The sequence below is a fragment of the Vanessa cardui genome, chromosome 20 (assembly GCF_905220365.1).
Source record: "Vanessa cardui chromosome 20, ilVanCard2.1, whole genome shotgun sequence".
Classification (NCBI taxonomy): Eukaryota; Metazoa; Arthropoda; class Insecta; order Lepidoptera; family Nymphalidae; genus Vanessa; species Vanessa cardui.
The window spans coordinates 10,884,695-10,907,326 of NC_061142.1; the positions used below are offsets into that span (position 1 = coordinate 10,884,695).

A 22,632-nucleotide genomic window follows, 5' to 3' on the forward strand; every position below is an offset into this window, starting at 1 on the left:
TTTATATGCTTAATAATTAATTCATCGTTATCACACACACAGCTTACCAGATAACAAACAAATGGTATAATACGAACACTTTTAAGAGTATTTGCTGCTTAATAGACATTTTTACTCACGACAATTCAACTGAAAGACAAGTTATATAATGAGATTTACTCCCTCATCCGACAAAATAAACTCGGGCAGCGACCTTAATAAGAAAACAGGAGCGAATGGATCTGTGACTAATAATATTAAATATATGTTACCTGATAATTAAATCGTTATTATTATTTTTTATTCGATTATGTTTTTTATGTAAAAATGAATACTCAATTTAATTTAATTGTATTTTTATAATTACAATATTTAAATGAGATAATTTAGAGGATCAAATACGGCTAAAAATTCTTGGTGTACAAATACGGCTAATTTGTTTTAGCACTGGTAGACTTACAGGCCATTATTGAGTTTCCTCCAAAACCTTCAGTTGTTTAGCAAAGCAAAATATACGCCATATTTTCCTCTTCAAACATGAGATAGATTAAAAACACATAAATACAAGATTTTAAATGACATGGTTATTTTTATTATTAAAGTTATTGATATCGGGATATTTGTTTTTTATTTTTGTTCGGTGGAGCACAAAATATCGACATTATATACGAATGTCTTATTCACGAAATATCGAGATCCACCGAACAAAAATAAAAAACATGGTAAATATCCCGAAATCAATAAATCGCATCAATACAATTATAAAATAACATTAAATACAATAATGAAACAAAACAGGAATCGATCAATGTGGACATGTTCTAATACTTATTAATCATCAAAAGCCTACCAATTGTTCGATAGATGAATAGAGATGATTAAGGAAAAACCAGGAAAAGACACTCGCAATCATCAACGTTATTTTCAATCATGTTAAGATATGAACGTAACGACATCGTATATATATAGTTCGTGTATAAGAAATCTGATCTACAATAATTAAGGGACGTAAAATAATCAGATTGTTGCTTCTTCTTATAAATCTTATTTCATACCAGTACTCAGTAGTGATATAAATTTTGAAGTAACATTTTTTATAATTACTAAAAATTTTATGATAGATTGGGAAGTGTTTTTTTTTTATATTTTATTCACTTAGTGGTAGGGCTTTGTGCAAACCTGTCTGGGTAGGTACGGTGGTACCTACCCAGAGGGTACCAGTACCAGTACAGTAGGTACCATCATCAGCTATTTTACCGCCAAATAACAGTACTCAGTATTGTTGTGTTCCGGTTTGAAGGGTGAGTGAGCCAGTGTAACTACAGGCAAAAGGGACATAACATCTTATTTCCCAAGGTTGTTGGCACATTGACGATGTAAGGAATAGTTAATATTTCCATTGGTGACCACTTACCATCAGGTGGCCCATATGCTCGTCCGCTAACCTACACTATATTTTATAATAACATCCTTGCATGATATTTTTAATCTGTGTTTATATTTCTTCAACGTAGAACGTGAAACATCCAATCAGATGGTGAGTGATTACCATCGTCCTTAAAGCTTTAATTTAACTGAAATATCGTAGTTTTGAATAAGTTCCTTACACCGATTCTTCTCAGGTGAGGGATCTTTTTCTTCATCGACCGGTGATTAATGGTGAAAATGATTTCGATTTCATTGATTTGATATCATTATGAAAAATTTTAATTCATTTACAAATTTAAATAAAAGATGAAATTATTAATGAGAAATTATTTGTATTTCTTTGAAGCTTAAGTCAATACTTATTTAGAAGCAGTCTTATAACGAATTGCTTACAACATCTTCGGTTTACATGTTAACATACCTTCCCGAGTTATTTGTGTTACGTTAACCCTTTCCATTACATCAAAGAGATATGCTTGTAATATCAAATACCAAAAATTACTCCAGTCGAGATGGCTTAGTATCTTTATAAAGTAAAACATTCAGTAACGCCATTGAACCAACCTGTAAAGTCAGTATTTGATTGTAGCGCTTCAACCAAGCGCGTCTGGGTACTACGCAGATATCAAGTATTCTACCGCCAAACGGTAATGCTTAATATTTTGAAACTAAGATGATGATCCTTCCTCAAAGGCCGTCAACGCACCTGGTAGCCCCCTGCTGCTGCAGATGTCCATGATGATGTTAACATTATAAATGACTTGATCTCATCCTAATTTGATTAATTGAGCTGAGATGGCCTAGTTGTTAGAACGCGTGCATTTTAACCGATGATTGCGGGTTCAAACCCAGGCAAGCACCACTATATATTATATGCTTAATTTGTGTTTATAATTCATCTCGTGTTCGGCGGTGAAGAAAAACATCGTGAGGAAACCTGTATGTGTCTAATTTCATAGAAATTCTGCCACATGTGCATTCCACCAACCTGCATTTGAGCAGCATGATGGAATATGTTCCAAACCCTCTCCTTAATGGGAGAGGAGGCCATAGCCCAGTAATGGTAAATTTACAGGCTGTTACTTTACATCCTAATGATTAAATTCTTATCGTGGATTTTATATAACTCTAATTCATTTTGTACTTTACCATAGTAACACGTGCTTGATAAAAAATAAAAAAAAAACTAAACATAAAACTAAGTATTAAAGTAAATATTGTGTCTTTCGAATGTATTTAGAATAATTTAGGTTTTCAATTAATCTTTAAGAATAACACGCTGGGCAGAATATATTATAGTGTACAATTATTTGCGTAAACAAATTTGCACTTTCAAGCCCTACCATAATCCAATAAGATGATATTCCGACACGATCTAGAAGCATTTCATACATTTTGATAAGGTTTCAAAGGCAATGAAGATTAACTATTACTTTCTAGTAGTCGATTTTTACAGATAAATCTTAAACAAAAAAAAAGACTTATTTTTCATGGTTCAAACCTGGATGAGCTAAGATAGTCCCAGTGGTTAGAACTCGTGCATCTTAAACGATGAATTCGGGTTTAAGCCCAGGCAAGCAACACTATATATGTGTACTTATTTTGTGTTTATAATTCATCTCGTGCTCGGCGGTGAAGGAAAACTCTCGAGGAAACCGGCATGTGTCTAATTTCATCGAAATTCTCCTACATGTGCATTCCACTAAAGCGCATTGGAACAGCATGGTGAAATACCTTCCAAAACCTCACCTTATTGGAAGAGGAGGCCATAGCCTAGAATGAAAAAATTACAGGCTGTAACTTTACTTCACTTACCTCACAATTAGCACCAATATAAAGCAAACACTAGGTACACCATTGAGCCAAACCTAAACTAGAAAATAACTAAAGAATTTATACGAAACATTCTAAAAGCACTTCAAAGGTGGTTAAGGAGCGGCTTAGACTTGTCCCATTTGTTTGTTTTAAAACCGTCTAACACGTTTAAAACCAGTTAAGTTTCCGCAAATCCGAAACCCGGCTATAAATATGAAACTTGGTTGCAAAGGAACAATAATTTAAGTTGTATTTAACGAGGGTAGGCCGAAGCAAGTGCTCTGCCCGCGACATCTCTTACTGGATTTACTTGCCAAGTTTAAATGCTTCGTATAAGCTATTTTAATTGCTTAAGACCATCACAATCACATGTACAAATGATTTCATGGATATGATATACATGTTTTGTTCGCATTGTTTTAAAATATATGAGCCGTCACGCGCAGCTGCCCACGGTCTATGCACAAATATCATTAATGTTCGTCCATTTTCGTGTAGGTGTCTTGCATAACAACGCGCCTCTGTTAAGGGCTTTATCGTTTTAAACTAAATAAACCGAGAACAGTTCATTGTTTAAGAATCAAGTGAAATGGTAGAAAACATCACGTAACGACAAAGCATCATGCCACCACCAGGCGGTGACTCTATCTTTTCTCTTTCTATCTATTGTATACGATTTAAACCTATATATTATAAATTAAAATGTTTGTAATGGATGTATCTATGTTTATTACTCTTTCACGAAAAAACTACTATATGGATTTCAATGAAATTTTACAGTAATACAGGTTATCATCAGAATAACACATAGGCATACTTATAATGATTATATGTAATTTCGTCATAACATAACGTTACATATACAGATACCCGTGCGAGCAAGGGCGGGTCGCTAGAATAATATTGTTTATTTATTTTTTATCGTTGCTTAAATTGCACAGAATTTTTAACAATTTTATTTCTTATGTATTCTTCTCAATGTTTATTTATTCCATAGTGTGTTTTATTTAATACATAATATATAGAGAAAACCTTTTTTTACCTAATGTTATTTCTAACTTTAAATGCCTGGAAGAGGTAACGACCTCGTCGTTGAAATAACGATTTCAACGACAAGGCCGCCTCTTGTACATCTTTCTAAAATGTGACTCTTGGTTTGTTTATTGGTATACAATAAAGAGTATTTTGCTTTTGTGATTTTGAAAACATGTCCTATCGTTTTGAATTGTACCCCGTGACACCAAATATTTTTTTTAGTTTTTTAATATTTTTACCAAATAAAAAACCTCTGGAAGAGGTCGTTTTTATTTTATTTTATTTCTTACATGGTTTTAACGATACAGCCGCCTCTTGTGTACTTTATTTGAGTGTGATTTTTCGTGTGTTTATTGATGTAAAATAAATAGTTTATCACATTTGTGATTGTGCAAAGTGCCCCGCGACACCAAATATATTTTTAAGTTTGCTAATATTTGTAATTTACATAAGTATCATTAAACGAATGTTAGTGATGAGTTAATAAGAAAAAATTCAACTTGATTTATTTAGGTCACTTAAGTATCTCTCCTTCCTACTGTTAATGGGGTGGCTTCGCTGCGTTTCAGTGTATACGTATGTGGGATAGATTCATACAACACATGCAGGTTTTCTCACGAAGTTTTCCTTTTCCTTACTGAGCACAAGATGAATTATAAATAATAAATTAAACAATGAGAAAACTCAATGGTCGTTTATGAAATTTCAACAACATATCTTAGAAGTTATATTTTAAATATTTTAAGTAGTATACTTCTATTTTAGTTAAAATAATAATTAATACAAAAAAAATATGAGTAAAATTCAATAATTCAAGAATAAATCAAATATCCGTGTAAAGGCATCGATTAACATAACGAAGAAATATGAATAAAATCAATATACATATTACAATAGAGTTGGGTTTTCACGAGTAGTTTTGAAGTCTAATTTTTACTCTGACCTTTCCAAATAAAGCTATAAATATCTAAGTCGGTAATAATTTAAGTTATTACTGAATCATTAATTAGAATAGCTTAAATTAAACTCATAAGTGTAGTCTTCTTAAGAAAAAAATTGCTAAGGGAGAGTTCAAATGGAAATTCAGGGTTATGGTCACTGCCAATCGTTAAAATTACTGGAACTAGACGAATGATCCTTGGCGCATCAGTAGCGCAAATAAACGCTCCTCAAATATATGCGAATGATCCCTGGCGCATCAGTAGCGCGAATAAACGCTACGCAAATACACGCAAACGATCCCTGGCGCATCAGTAGCGCGAATAAACGCTGCGCAAACATATGCTCTACATGTCACGATGCCAGCATTGATCAACGTTCTCGATATCGCATTGAAATATCTTGTTACGTTTAAAAGTATCCGTTTATTTTCTTTTATATATTAATAATCAGTGGCTCAATTGGCGTGCCATACTATTTAATAAATATTTTAATAATCACTTTCGGCTATGTCATTATAATTTGATTTAAATTTCAGTATTACAAACAGTAGGATACCCAACCAGTAGGATAACAAACAAAACCGGATATAATATAACAACAACAACAACAACAGCCTGTAAATTCCCACTGCTGGGCTAAAGGCCTCCTCTCCCTTTGAGGAGAAGGTTTGGAACATATTCCACCACGCTGTTCCAATGCGGGTTGGTGGAATACACATGTGGCAGAATTATTATGAAATTTGTCACATGCAGGTTTCCTCACGATGTTTTCCTTCACCGTTGAGCACGAGATGAATTATAAAGACAAATTAAGCACATGAAACAGCGGTGCTTGCCTGGGTTTGAACCCACAATCATCAGTTAAGATGCACGCGTTCTAACCACTGGGCCATCTTATACAATATAACATCAAAATAAAAAATAAAAAAAATTCAAGATTATCGTGTCAAATGTTTTACTATTTACACACCTTGGGAATGAGATGATCGCCTCCAGGCTATTTCTAATAACAAAAATATATTTGTATTATTATTAAAAAAAATATATTGTATATGTAATAAGATACGACAAAAGAAAAAATTGATCCCGCTGAGTTTTTTTCGCCGGTTCTTCTCAGGTGTTAAATTCCGAACCGGTGGTAGATTTTTTGACTATCAATAAGAAAGTGTAATCACTTCTATTTTAAATAAAGATTTTTGACTTTGACTTTAATAATATGTATTAAAAATATAAAATAAAGATGATCAATGCCTATAGATAGTATAATATTAAGACAGTGATGTGTCCGCCAAATACACTTAAACTAAGATAGATTGCTTGAAAATTCTTTTATGGTTTTATGACTCTCGCAGACATCTGTCGTGTGTTATCAATTAGCTCTTCAATAAATATTTCGATAAACGAACGGAAATAAATATAAACATACAAAACATTCAACAAACGCTACCCGAATCTCCTATAAATAATACATACGTACATGTTCGGAATCATCTCCTTTTGTCGAACACACGTCGCTTTGATAAGACACATTGATCGCTCACACATAAATCATTCGCTAGACAGCGAACAAATCTCTAACAGATGCGTTTAAAATTTCGTATAGCGTTTTTATTTGCAACTTGTTTTCAATTCCGCAATAGGATACAATAGAAACAGACTGTGTCGCTGCGTTCCCGCAGGAACGAATGGGATTGGTTTAACCTAGAGATTTTTTTTATACAGCAAATAAATTCGAGCTAAATACGAAATATACTGAGGCTTTTAAAGGAGTTTTTCGAAGAAATTTTGTATCATAGTAACATAATAATACTAGAAAACAAATTCTCTTAAAACATAGCATATGGTAATAATAACTTTAGTGTATTTTTACGAGAAATACAAGAATATAGTGACATTTAACGTAATTTAATATCGGTATGTTTTTACTCTACGGACACAATTAATGAGTGTTATTATAAATTTGAATTTGTTTTGATCTGCCCTAACCTTCAATTCGCTTTGACCTTTACTAGTCGACACTGGTACTATAAGAAGTTTGTAGGTATAAGTTCTTTAACCACTTATTACAGACCTTAAATATGAAAAAACTATATTCTTAAATTTCAAAATATGTATGAAATCAATTTTAAGATAACAATCTTCTTATTCTTTTTGCATTCATTAATGAAGTTATATATGTATGTACAATGTACATGTATTGCAGTTCAGATAAAAAAAATACTTTGATTGTAATCACTTAGTTTTGAGATTTGATTCTGGACGAGCAGTGAGGTCAATCGCTCTTTGACATGTTAGAAAAACAAGGAATATGAGTTATCAATAAGCATATGACAGGTGGTGTCGTGGCCTAATGAAATATCATAAAACTCAATGCACAATAATCCGGCTATCGATTAGTTATATTATTTGAATTTGTATGACAAAGATGGCGACCCAGAACTAAATAATTTTACTTTTATCATATATAACAATATTAAAACTTGAGTATACTAGCATTTATTTTTATGAAATCGGTGACAACTAAGGACACCTAATAAGGTAAGGAGTAACCTAAACTCATAGAACTTGAGGCCAGTAGCAGTTTTAACCATTCCGTACATCACTAATGCGTTACCTTACCACCCTTGGAAACTAAGTTATGTCTCAGTATGTCTCTTCATTCGTAAACACAAACATGACGACACAAATTAGTCGCTGCTTTGTGCTTTAAAATATATGATGAATGGGTGGTGTAGAAGCTAATCAGACTGGCGTCAACGAAACCCTATTGTACAAATTAACAATTTATATAAGAAGTTTCGGTTAACTATATTGTAACTTTGTAAAAGAGACAAAGAATTCTAAGTCCGTAAAAAGATCCGGCATTCCGTCAAGGTCAGTTACTTTTGTTCCCTGACTTGACCTTGACCGCGATGTAGTCGTGAAGGTTTCATACAATGATACCGGTAACTATCTGGAATCTTTTTAATACTTAATGAAGTAATAGGCGATATTATCTAAAGATAGATTTTTAATGTCTCACTGTCAAACAAAGGCATCCAGCTCATTAAAGTAGGTTTGCTTGGTGGTAGGGCTTTGTGCAAGTGCAGTTCCGTCTGGGTAGGTACCACCCACTCATCAGTTATTCTACCGCCAAATAACAGTACTCAGTATTGTTGTGTTCCGGTTTGAAGGGTGAGTGAGGCAGTGTACAGGCACAAGGGACATAACATCTTAGTTCCCAATTAGTGGCACATTGACGATGTAAGAAATAGTTAATATTTCTTACAGTGTCATTGTCTATGGGCGATGGTGACCACTTACCATCAGGTGGCTCATATGCTCGTCCGCCAAGCTGTACCATAAAAAAAAGCTTTTTCCACCAACTTTGAATGCTATTTGGTGAAAACAGATGTGGCAGAATTTCATCCTTTATAATATGTAGTTGAAATAGGCCACGATGTTTTTCTTCACCGCTGAGCTCGAGATTAATTCTTCGGTGTTCTCTTATTCTTGCTTATCAGAATAGAAACAATAAACAGATGTTGGGAGGTTTATATAAAACCTTTTTCCATTATATTTTATTCCGCATATTATTATTAGTTTTGATAAATTGAAAAATTACTTTACACTTCACTCAGAGATATTATTTATGCCTTTCAGTCACATAATTAAAATCACATATAAACTACATGTCTAATACATAGTCTAGTACATGCTTGCATTTAAACCCAATATATTTTAAGGTTCCATATATGCAGGGTTATTGGTAATTCGAAGTGTCCTCATTAGGTGATAGGGGTGAGTATTTTCATAATGGATGAGTGAACCATTTCGAGTTTTCATGTTTTTTAGATTTTATCAAAATAAGTTAAAATTTCTACTTCAAAAATATTCACAATATTATTACAGATTATTACTACAGATAAATCTCAATAGCGTACGAAGGATATGTTAAACATCCGATATCCTGTACCCTTCCAACGTGTACGCAAAACGTCATGACGATTGGTTAGGATAGACGTAAGCGTAATAAAAATATTATTAAAATCACTTTTATATTTATAATATTAAATAGAAAAACGCATTATTTCTACAGAATAAATTTTGTTTACTTAAACGTGTAACACATATTCCTTTTATTTTATTGTAAGCTTTTATTTTTACTAATAAGCAATCAAACCCGGGCACACACACAAACAATCTTGCATTTTAAATATTTTCAATAACATCATTATAAACTAACAAGAAAATAGTTTAAGTCATTAAAAGGCATATAAGCAATTGCGTAACAAAATTCTTTTGTATGCATAGATAGAATAGAGAATTAAACGAAATAATGTTCAAATTCAAAAGTGACTTGGTTTGTTAAGATTTTGCTTGCGTCATTTTTAAAATAATTACAAATATGTACTATAGGGTAAGTAAGCCTAGCCCAGCCTGTAACCTGATTTATAAGAAACGATAGAATGTAATCTTCTTCGTCCACCTAACTTAATTAATTTCGATTTCAATCAATACACTCGTTTCTAGGACATGTAATGAAGTCCGCCATATTATCTCGACAGTGTCGCTAAAATATTTCCTGAAGTTATAACTTTTTTTTCACTCTAAATAACCAAAACTAAAAATCTGGTAAGCGCGATTCAGAAACGTAGAATTATCAATTAGCGCCATCTATTGATACTAAGCTGTAATAAAATTACTTAACAGAAGCAAATGTATATATAAAAGTGATTCCCTGTTTCCCTTGGTCACGCCATAACTTGAGAACAACTTTACCGATTTCATTCATCTTTTTTTTAAGTTTTCTAATACTTTGTAGAAAGTTGTTACGATAAAAGAAATGTGCAGAAAATTGGAAATTGAAAAACTTAAAAGCATTTGTGACGTATTAACAGTTTTATAAAAGACACTATGACCCAATAAATATATATCAAATTGCCGTAAAGTAACAGCTTGTAAATTTCCCACTGCTGGGCTAAGGCCTCCTCTCCCATTAAGGAGAGGTTTGAAACATATTCCACCACGCTGTTCCAATGCAGGTTGGTGGTATGCACATGTGGCAGAATTTCAATGAAATTTGACACATGCAGGTTTCCTCACGATGTTTTCCTTCAGTGGTGCTTCGGCAAGCACCACTATATATTTGTGCTGAATTTGTGCAACCCCGGCGGGTTGAACCCGAAATCATTGGTTAAAATGGACGCTTTCTAACAATTCGGCCATCTCAGCTCAAATTGCCGTGACAAGCCAAAACGGGACACACTGTATGAATGACTAGTATTTACTGAAATTCGACACAATAATCTAAAAGCGTTTAAGATATAAATCACATGAAAAAGACATTACAAGTAACAGCTATGACCTAAAACGACGAAACTAAGTGTAAACTTTAATTACAAGTTTCGCTAACACGTTTATCTAAAGCTAAGAAACCGAATGGGTTCAAAACGATGTAACCCCGTTCCTTGAATTACACGTCTGAACTGTGTCAGTCGAGTCCTTAACAAAATAATAGCGATGCCAGCTATTCCGTTCGTGTCACGTGACACAAACACGTCGACATGTTGAAACAGCGGATAGGCTGTGGTTCGATTAAGCGCGTGTACATATTTAATATATATTCACTTGTTTATATTTAATTATAGACTGTGGTAATTAATTGTAACCTGTACTCCAAGTAGACCTTTATAATTACGATATTTTCTTGATTGTGAATATATTTAGCAATATATGATACCTTTACAATAGTATAAAATACAATTTTCATATTTATTTAATCTTTTTTGTTTGCACTTATAATAAAAAGATAATATCCACAAATGTTTATATATTATAACGCATGTTACACTATACTTTTGAATTTATCACAATAATTATATTGAAATTTAAATAAAAAAAAACTATTCTAAGAATGTACACATACCGGTCAAATTAATAGCAAATAGTTGACAAAGCTATAAAGAATTTTCTAGGCCACAGACTGAACAATAAAGTTCATACTTTACATAGTATTTAAACACACCAAGCAAGTCGAATCTAATTCAAAAATATCACCTATACACTTGCTATAGCTATAGATTCACGCAAATAACAATAAACAGTATCAAAACATTAATTTGTAACAGTTTCGTGGACTATAACTCGCTTACAATGGTACCACGCGTGACGTGAATATAACTCGTAGGCCGTATAACTACTGTAAACGCATATATATGTATAGTTCCGTGTACCTTTAAATTAGACGAGAGGAGTTAACAAGGAATTTAATTGTGTAGTAGATAAAGATCAAAAGATATATGAGAACACACGCGTCGATTCATTGTGTATTATTTTCGCGTAATTGTTTCGACAAAATTATTGTGAACAGAAAGGGATCTTTGATGTATTCTGACATCCATGAAATTTGTTAAATCTGTCGAGGAATAATATACTTTCAAAAATTTAAGGGAATTTTTAAAATGGTTTAAATTACGGGAAGGATTTAGTTGAGTGCCCGATAATATGAGCCGATATGGTCCAGTGGTTAAAACACGTGCAAGATAAACCGATGATTGCGAGTTCAAAGCCAGGCAAGCACCACTGAATATTCATAAGCTTCATTTGTGTTTACAATTCATGTCGAGCTCGGTGGGAAAGGAAAACATCTTGAGGAATCCTGCATGTGTCTAATTTCATAGAAATTTTGCCACATATATATTCCACCAAACCGCATTGGAACAGCGTAGTATATGTTCCGAACCTTCTCCTCAAAGGGAGAGCAGACCTTAGCCCAGCAGTGAGAAATTTACAGGTTGTTGTTGTTGCTACATAATATTAAGAAAAAGTTACCTGTTTTGATTTTGAGTATTAATGTGACATTCATATTCTTCAACAATATAATTTACATTTCATCGATTTACAACTCTATATTGAATTCCTTCCGTTTATTGCATGCCATGGAAAACTTTTTAATAATAGCCTTTTTCTGAGTTCCACAGAATATTGTTTGAAACTATGTGTAATATCCAATAAACGACACTTAAATTATATCCCGTAGCTCAGTGACTTTTGGCAAGGGCACCCTCCAAGCTACACTCCATTGAATTTGATCTGTTTCTACGTTTCTCCAAAAGAAAGCTTCAGATCTCTTTAAATTGATAAGGAATATTTGCAAGACGCCACGCTAAAGTATACCTATATATGTATATAATTTTGTATTTTTTTAATTTTTCTTAGAAACATCAATACTAATTAATGATTTCTTTATTTTTATTAATTTTATATTGTTGAATACTTTAAAAATGTTTTGAGTTCAATAAAAGTATAATTAAATAGAAGTGACAAATGTCGAATCAAATTAATAACTCAGTTTGTTACCTTTCTTATTATTGAAGTTAAATAAATAATAATTATACCCATATATGGAATAACACTGAAAATTTTAAATAAAGAACGCGCTTCTATGATTCAGTAAAACCTATACTTTTTTAAAAAATTTAAAACAACAATCAGTGTCACATTTTCAAATACAGAACACCGTATAAAATTTAATAAGCCTTTTTTCATCGAAAACAAGTGGTTCGCGTGGTCGCTTATACAGCGAAATCACGAGTTCCTTACACGCGATGCTTAGCTACAGTAAAAAAGCCATGTAATAACGTGTTACGCGAATATAATTTTTGCCACTATAATTACAAAGGTCATTATACCGTGTGATATTTTGAAGGGTTACCTTTAATTCTCATGTCAGATTATTTTAAATTGATTTACATTCGCGTTTAACGTCGCGTGTTTACACAGGGGGCTCGTATTGGATTATGTGATTTTGAATGTTATAGTTTAGTGAATATGATACCTGACACTTTAAAAAATATTTATAGTATTGAATACTGGTATACTGATGTTTATATCTAAACCTTAATACGGAAATTGTTCCAGCAGCAATCTTATGTTATCGGATTATTTTTAAATAAGCTGCCAGTGAAATGTCGTTGTTGTAAAGAGTTCTATTGTGAGTCGACCTCTTTACATTATTGTTTTAACTTTTTATATTTAGTTCATTATGAAATAAATAGGTATATTGCGACATCAAGTCGGGCATCATTTACGATGGGATCAGATTTTAAAACCTCTATGATACAATCAATGATATATTTATAACTGACCATCTCTTTGATCTAGCTGTCTTATAAAGCTACAGATCCTAAATGCCTGTATTCAAATGGAACCGACGTCAATCAAAGTTATTGGGTATTTCTGAGAAGAAATTCATACTACCGGGAATATTTATTTAATATTTATTCCTATTTAAACGCAACCGTTGATCCTATATCTGAATTCTCTTTGATCGGGTCTGATTGCTGACGAAGTATCGAAGTGATTGACAGATATTAAGTTTTTTCGCACAAAATAGAGTATAATACCTGATTCGTATCCGGCTACATTCCTTAAGCATTATGATGCTGTCGTGAGAGAATATGGTCAAGAGGGTATTGTCAAAATAATATGTTAATTAAAACCTCAACAGATTAATGGTGATGACAGACCGGTTTCAACTACAGATAAAACCCGTACTTACATGCAAGAACAAATATGAGTTATTTTTTTAATCAAATATGTAGGCAGGCAAACAGGCTATCTGATGGTAAATGGGCACAACTGTTACACACTGATTCATAGAGATTACTAGTGTGAAAATATGAATGATTCCTTAAATTAAAATTAAATATAACACACACATTGTCATTTATTCTTCATTATAGACTTAACGCCCCGATCACACCAAGAGCCTGCATAAATATTTACTATACCTCGGGTCGAAACGGCAAATGTTCACTCAGAGTTTTTCAGTAACGACAACACACTGTACATTAAAAAACTCAATCTTAAAAAAGATGTTATTCGATACGGAGTGTTACATATTTATTTAATTTTAAGACAAACCTTAATAGTATGACAAAATGTGTTATAATATATAAAGCCGGACAAATGGACGACCAATTATCAATAGATATTAGGTTCGCTATAAGCGAAATGACCGCTTTTACGCTGTCATATATTGTGCACTAAAGTATTTAAAAAACAAAAGATGTTTTGTCATCTGTACCTCACACTGGATCAATCTGGATCAAACAAATACATATAAATGGAATACAACAATACTAAAAATTGCTGTGTGGCGCTAGAATAATGAGTAGCGCCTACTCAGGCGGCTTACATCAAGCCCAACCATAGAGTTACACATGTTGTTCTAGATTCAAATATAATCTTGGATACCAAGTCAGTGTATTAATACAATTTGTTAAACAATCAAGTATCTGTATCTTTTTTGTATGAGTGTATGTACCAGTAGAGAAACTTTTGTCGAATCAGTAACTTTTTACCTTAAATAAAAATTATGTTTATGTATTTGTAATAAATACGAAATTGTTTTTCGCACATCAAACCAAGGGTAATTTCACTTAAAAATATTTTAATAATATACACCGCTTATAAAGTTCGTAGGTACATGTATATTATTTAAGAGAAATATCGTAAAGCCGTAAATTTTTGGCGGAGCCCTTTGATCTGAAGAATCTACGTAACACTGTACGCTTGTACGTGTTTATGCGTTAATAGGAACATTGTTTAGTTAGACATAATTGATATATTTTAAGTACCCGCTTTTGTAAGGGGTATTCGCGTTAATGATCAATCAAAATTATAATTAAATGTATATTAAAGATTTATATTATAAAGTAGACAGACAAAGGTAAACAGGCCACATCATGGTTATCAACACCCCCCAAACACATTGTCCACGTAAGTTAATCATTCTAAACATTACCAAAATCTAGTGTCCAAGACATTCGTAGATAATGTCGAAATATTCTGTTCCACCGAATGAAAATAAAAAAACATGATAAATATCCCGTATTTATTAACTGTAATCATAAAAATAGCCATGTTAATTTAAAATCTTATATTATCTGTGTCATCAACTTTGGGATCACTTCAAATTGAAATACAATTATACAATGTAATACTTGGCGGTAAAATATCTGAGTAGTGCGTGGTACCTACTTGTACAAAGTCCTACCAACTAAAAGTTTATATAGATAATACTAGTAGACTTCTAGGCTGAATATATTAGTATGTGATTGACATAACTTGTATTTCAAATATTGTAAAAGAGTAAATACTGTTTCGTGCTGGTTCTCAATGGAGTTTAAATTTCGAACCGATGGTAAAAAAATATATTTTCGACTGCAATTGCATTTATTATTATCATAATTAACTTCTGTGTATTGATAATTGATTAGTGAATTGTTCTGTTTCTTTAATAATTGGCTGCGGAAACCTCATCGTAACTTACAATAGTGTTTCTCTTATTTGACGTACTGTGTTTGTTTTCTTTGACTACCATTTCTACTTGAATTGTGGTATTTATACAAAGTTATATTATCTACCTATATAAATTGTATATATAATAGTTAATTAAAGTATTATTAATTATTTAGAAACAAAACTAATGACTCTATTAGTAATCATTATTAATAGAAAATGACTTTATGGAATGGGAATAGTTAATTATCTGTGGAATAATTTCCAAAAGTTATCATTTCTAACTCACCATAACTCTTTTCCGCAGTGAGTTAGTTAAAACACGATTCTCATAATATCTTCCGAGATGTAGTTTTCGACCGAGCACGAAATCAATTTGGTTCTGCCGCAGCTCAAATTCGGTATTTGAAACGTGCTCGCCCGTTTTTGAAAAATCCTTTAATTTCACTAATGTATGGTCGATTATTATATTTTTAGCAACTAGAAGCGAGGTAACGGACAAAAGAATACTTTAAACTTCAATATTAAAATAACATCAAGTAAAATCATAATGGCTTACGTAACCTCAATCTCGACCAACATTGATTATATTATCACCATTATCCGTAGCATACCATCGACCTTGACTATTTCTTCTGTTTGAGAAAATCTTTACTAAAATAATTTATTCCTTATATTATATACTTATCATACTTTCTATCGCCAAACAACAATACATGTGGATTAGAAGGTTAGAAGTTTAGAAGGGTCAGCTAGTGTAACTACAGGTACGAGGGATCGCACCTCAGTTCCCAAGGTTAACGCATTTGCGATGTAAGCGATGGTTAATTATTTTACAATGACAATGTTTATAATCTGAGCCCTCGAAGATAGTCGTAGATGACATATGCCATAGAGATGATATGTATATAGAATTCTTTCCATTGACTAACTATATTCACAGAGCCAAAGTTACTGAATCTGGAAGTAGATTGAATTTTTTTTTTATTTTATAACTTTCACGCCAGTCAAGAAATGATATTTTAATGGCATTTTAAAGGATATTTATTGGATGACGTCACTTTATATTATTTAACAAATACAAATAAGCAACGAGCAGCCATTGATATGAGAAATCATCGCTTTAAATAAAATTCGTTATTTTGCACTGAAATATGTTTTGTGTTAATGTTACAAATAAATGCAACATACACACACTGTCCTACTTTATATTACACACATATCACCTGACCACACCTACATAAACATTTATTTTCATAGTGACCTTAAAAATCTTTACCTCCATACAATACTGACTAAACGTCAATAGAGCTAAATCAAACGATAAGTATGTCAGATGGTGTTTTAATTTTTTCTTATAACGGCGGATAGACATATGGGCAAATTAAGGGCACGTTTTCACCACCACTGATAGATATAGATATGATGATTAATGATACAAAAATCTGAATAAATATAAGAAATAGTGTACATCGAGTATTTCGTTTTTGCTCTTATTTTTGAGTATAAATCTTAAATTGGAATAGGCGGATTCAATTACATTTTAACTTAAGCATATTTTCAACGATACAAAATCAAAATAACATGAAATCAAAATCAAAATAAACTTTATTCAAGTAGGCTTTTACAAGCACTTTTGAACCGTCATTTTACAATTAAGTGAAGCTACCACCGGTTCGGAAAGTAGATTCTATCGAGAAGAACCAGCAAGAGTAACTACTAAGTTACTCTTTTTCAACATTTAAAATTGAAATAGATACAAGGACTTAATTCGATACCCTTGGATATATACACAGTTAAGTCGTGTGTCCTATTTTCTTAAGTGTTGATTAGCACTAATTAGTCGTCATATAGACAGAACTAGTTTGATATAATTAAAGCTCAAGTTACATTTCAAGATTGGTAGGTTTTACTAAGGCCCCTCTTGAGGTCTTTTTGAATAAGTACTGAAACAGTTGTAAATAAAGGTGTATTTTCATGAGAATGTGTGTAACATCTTGAGTATTAAGAATTTACAGTCGTCAATAATTACAAAAAATAACATACTGTAACTAATCTAAATCTAGACTTCTGAGAAATATATTATCTACGTTTGTTAACAAAAAATGCTGACAACACAAATGTTGCGAATTTCCTTTTATACATATAATGTTAATAATTCCAATTTTGAATCTACGTTTTTATATAATTCATTAATAAATGGCTGTTTATATTATTATTACTATTATTACACAAACATTTCATTACAGTATTTGTAATGATAGCTGTTATATGGATGACTATAAAATTATATTATAGCAATAATTACGATTACTCTATGCAATATTTTAATACGTGTTCTTATGGCGGATTTGTTCGTATAAAGTATATATTTGTATTTATATATAATAAATCAGATTTAATAGCTGACTTTTAACATAATGGAAAACAATGACATCGGTTTTAAATATGAAAATAATTCGCACAATTCATGTCAATATTTTACGAATAGTATTATTAGCAGAAATAAATTTCAACATTTTCTGTCAATAACTGGGATACCGAGCTGAAACATTATTCGAATACTTTAAATTTATATCAAATATCACAATCAAAGGACATTTAATTGAAATGTAAAAATTCTTCATAAAAATATCCAACAAAAATGTGATATTCAATGTTTGTTAATCGAAATAGGGAAAAATTGGGCCGATTTTTTAATACAAAAATGCTTATAAATGTCGGCGGTAAAACAGTGAACATCTCAGAACAATAAGCTCTGTCCCCACAGAGCCTTCGTTTGCTTAACGAGTGTCTAAGACCTTTGTTGATAAAAAATATATAAGTAGGAATTCTAAATGGTTTTTAAAATAAGATTTTTAACGAGAAAGACATAAATCTAAAAACATAAATTCAGACTCAAGCTCAAAAAAAATGTTATTAAACATTTCATTATTTTGGTGCTAATGCTGATCGTTGTATTTTCCTTTTAATAATAGATTTTTCTACTAGGTTAGTATTATAACTCTTACAATATTAAATATACATTATTTTATTAACACATTTCATCAATTAAAACTTATTTCTAATTCATAGCTGAACTAATTACATACCTCAGTGAAATCCATATAAATGGTACAACGAGATAACAAAACTTGCTTCAAAGGCTCTCAGTCACAAAAAATGTGTCATGATAAGTCAACATCACGAAATAAACTACGGACGTTAGCACGAGACAAAGCAAAAACTCCCTTTAAAAATACATCATTACTCAATCACATCACTCAACACTTCACTATGTACACAGATAATACCAGTTTGTAACAAATTACAAGAAATGTGATACACAAATTACAGGTCGGCACTGAAACGGCAAAACACGTAACAGCACTACGGCGTAGCGCTACGGGCTACGCGCGGGCTACGACTGCCGCCGCGTCGACCCCACCCCTCCCGTTTCAGCGCAACGTGACGTCTACATTATTAAAGTTATTGAAAAATAAGTTTTTAACAGCTTCAACAAAATATAAAGCCTATTAATAAACACTTACCGATACGTTGCTGCAGTAACTATTTCAATATTACATCAAATTTCATAATCACGATAATCACATTTTGCGAGTACACAAATACTATTATTTCAAACTTTTTCAATGTTTTATATATTTATCTTGAATTACATTATAGTGTAGCTACTTTATAAATTGAAATATTTGAAAAAAATTAGGAACAAGAGAACATTAAAAGATATACTCTGTATATCATACACATATATATACACATATATATAGGAAGAGTATATTCATAATATATGACGTACTAATTATTTTAATTTTCAGATATTAATACTTTCTCAGAGAATAACAGAAGTGTTGCAGGTCTTATGGTGATGTGAATGCCCCACGTTTGAGACCCAAATTCGTCAGTTTAGTATTGCACATCTAGAACATTTATAATTATTTTTTCGTTTACTTATGAAAGTCTATATACTTCTTTTAAAAGAAACAATTTTAATACACACGTTTGATTGTAACCTAATAATTTGATTAGTTTATTTACCTTTTCGTTATGATTATTATCAAGATGATATTGAAATTTATTTAAAATAACCATTTAAGATATTACTAGTCATCAATTAAAAGTGCTTCGAACCAAAAATTTTCGATGGCTCAGTCATTATCCAAAGCACTTCGCAAACAACCATAAGGAGAGTAGATTTGAACAGACTTAAGACAGATGTATGTTTTATCTAGTACTGAGAATACTTGAATACAAGAGAATATTTATGTCACAAAAACTTTTACAAAAAAAACAAATTATTCATAAATGTAAATAAATAGGAAGTTTGAACTACATTAGACATAATTGTGTTAAGAATAATAAAATTATCTGTATTTAATTTATATTAAATAACTACCGACCCGCACTGGCTTCGATGCTTTCGATTTCGATTCCACAGATGCTTTACTGATACTAAATATACTAATATCCAGATTTTTTCTTTTTTTCTTTACTATATTGTACAGGTACATTATATACAAAACACTTTCTCTCGAATCACTCTATCTTTTAAAAAAAGAACTCATCAAAATCCTTTGCATAATTTTAAAAATCTAAGCAAACATTTGGACTGGCAGATGTAAGTTACTTTATTTTATACAGTGTAATAAATACATATATGTGCATTAGAACTTGGTCGTATTATCTATATTAAAGGAGTTTCAATTTAAGGAGTATTTTATATATAAAGCGAAGCGCATAAAGTGCCTTGCGGCTGTCTTGTCTCATGTCTACGTTAAGTCTAAAAGTCGTTCTTTGGCAGGCGCGAACGTATTGTAGAGCTCAGAGCCAAGTACCCGATAGTTACTAATTCGATGGAATTGATACTTTTCCTTATTTATTACAACTATTCTTCTTCCAACAAGTAATCTACTCAATCTGGGAAGCGCTGCAATTGCTGGAAATTAAACTAAAATAAAGAATTCTACTGGAAGTGCAAGTTTAAATTCCTTAACCAAGGATTCTCTTGTGTTTTTTTAAAAGAACGGTTTATTCTTTTTCTACTTATGTTCATTTTGTTTTAGTTTTGTTGTTTTAAAAGTTATATTTTCTCTTCAAATTTATTTAAATAGAAATCAGTATCAATCTTAAGAAGTTTTAAAGCACACCTGTAGAGCTGACTGTTTATATCTGCTAGATAGAGATTGATAAAGCTAAAAAAATATATTTTTTGTACAAAACTCATTAGTAATTGAATGGATGCAGATCTATTAAATTATTATCATAAATGTTTATTTATTCCAATTTAAATCCAATTTTTAGTACATTAAAAATACAAATGCAATTTAAGTATAAAAAAATTGGAGTGTCTGTTTGTAATATTAAAATAGCCCTATTTTACTCAATGCATAATATGTATTTATAAACGGTACATCTACGAAATATCATTTTTTACAAATTTTGTCTGTCTGTTTGTTCGGACTAATCTCTGGAACGGCTAGACCGATTTTGACTACCAGATAACTGATATAATAAAGAGTAACTTAGGCTACAATGATATTTTTTCTTTGTTAAATTCAAACTCGTACAAGGTCACGTGCACAGCTAGATTGCAATAAAAATATATACACTCGGAGAGCGCCAACGGAGAATTGATATTACACAGACCCAATTACACTTTTATAAATAAATGAATAAAGCTCATTCATTATAGTACATATAATTCGGCTATGAAATTTATAAACTCAATTTTTTAATATAAATAATAATAATGACGACTCTACCGTTGATGATAAATAATTTTATAAGTGCCATCGAGCTGTGAATTAGACAATACTTTATATTGAATGGTGAATCTGTATTCGCAATAGAATTGTCTGAGGCTAATCGCCCGTGTATAATTTAGAACTGCCTCAATAATCGGATCATTTGATTATTATATTGGCTAAACCACAATATTATTATAAATAGACAAAATTGTTTTGTTTTTCTCGAATCATGTGAAAACAACTTATTCGATCGATGTGGATTTTTTAACTAATGATGATATATATGAGTATATATGATATATCGTATACGTGTAAAAGCAGCAACAGCCAGTAACAGCCTGTAAATTACCCACTGCTGGGCTAACGCCTCCTCTTCCATTAAGGACATGCACATGCAGGTTTCCTCACGATGTTTTTCTTTACTACCGAACACGAGATGAATTATAAACACAAATTAAGCACATATATATTATAGTGGTGCTTGCCTGGGTTTGAACCCGCAATCATCGGTTAAGATGTACGCGTTCTAACCACTGGGCCATCTCAGCTCAATATTGTATATATCGTATAGAAAATATATTTTAAATTCAGATGTCACGACAATTTCACTAGACGTTAATAAACGGATGAGTAAATAAGATGGATCGGATCTATTAACACTGTATCCAGTATTAGCTTTGATTAGCTCTATATATACTTGAGTTGAAATTAACGTTGAGAGTTTAATTTAAATACATAACTTCATTTAAATTAACGTAAGACAGGTTTAAATTGTAATCATGACTTAAACACCTCAAGTGGGTTATCAGTCAATGATTAAGTTACATTAAAATATTTTTTGGTATTGTAGGAACAATGGCAAGCACTTCAATGTGGTGTATATTTACTTATTTGTCGGTTAAATATAAATAAATATTGGACAACATTACATACATTGCTCTGATCCTAAGGTAAGTAGCTAAATCACTTGGTTATGGAAAATAAGAAGTAACGACGGTACCACACGCAAACCCAAGTCAACCTGAAAATAATGAAGTTTTTCTATATCGACTCGGCCGGGAATCGAACGTGGCGTTACCATGAAAACCGGTGTACACACTACTCAACCACGGAAGTCATTTTATTTATTATCTTGCAACAAAATTTTAAACCGGTCGTACCTTTTTTATGGAAGAGGCTGGCGGACGAGCATATAGGCCACCTGATGGTAAGTGGTAGATAGACAATAGAAATATTAACTGTTCCTTATATCGTCAATGCACTACCAACCTTGGGAACTAAAATGTTATGTCCTTTGTTCCTGTAGTTACACTGGCTCACTCACCCTTCAAATCGGAATTCAACAATACGGAGTACTGTTGTTTGGCGATAGAATAACTAACTGATAAGTGGGTGGTACC

The 22,632-nt window shown here is 31.7% G+C and overlaps 1 protein-coding gene across 1 annotated transcript in view; it reads right to left on the reverse strand.

Moving 5' to 3' along the window:
* Positions 1-18,872, reverse strand: part of LOC124538608 (hemicentin-2) — a 323,521-nt gene extending 304,649 nt beyond the window's left edge. Inside the window, exon 1 of the mRNA XM_047115722.1 lies at positions 18,578-18,872. The gene's annotated coding sequence lies outside the window, so the exon portion shown is untranslated. The remainder of the gene's footprint in view (positions 1-18,577) is intronic.
* Positions 18,873-22,632: the final 3,760 nt, after the last annotated feature.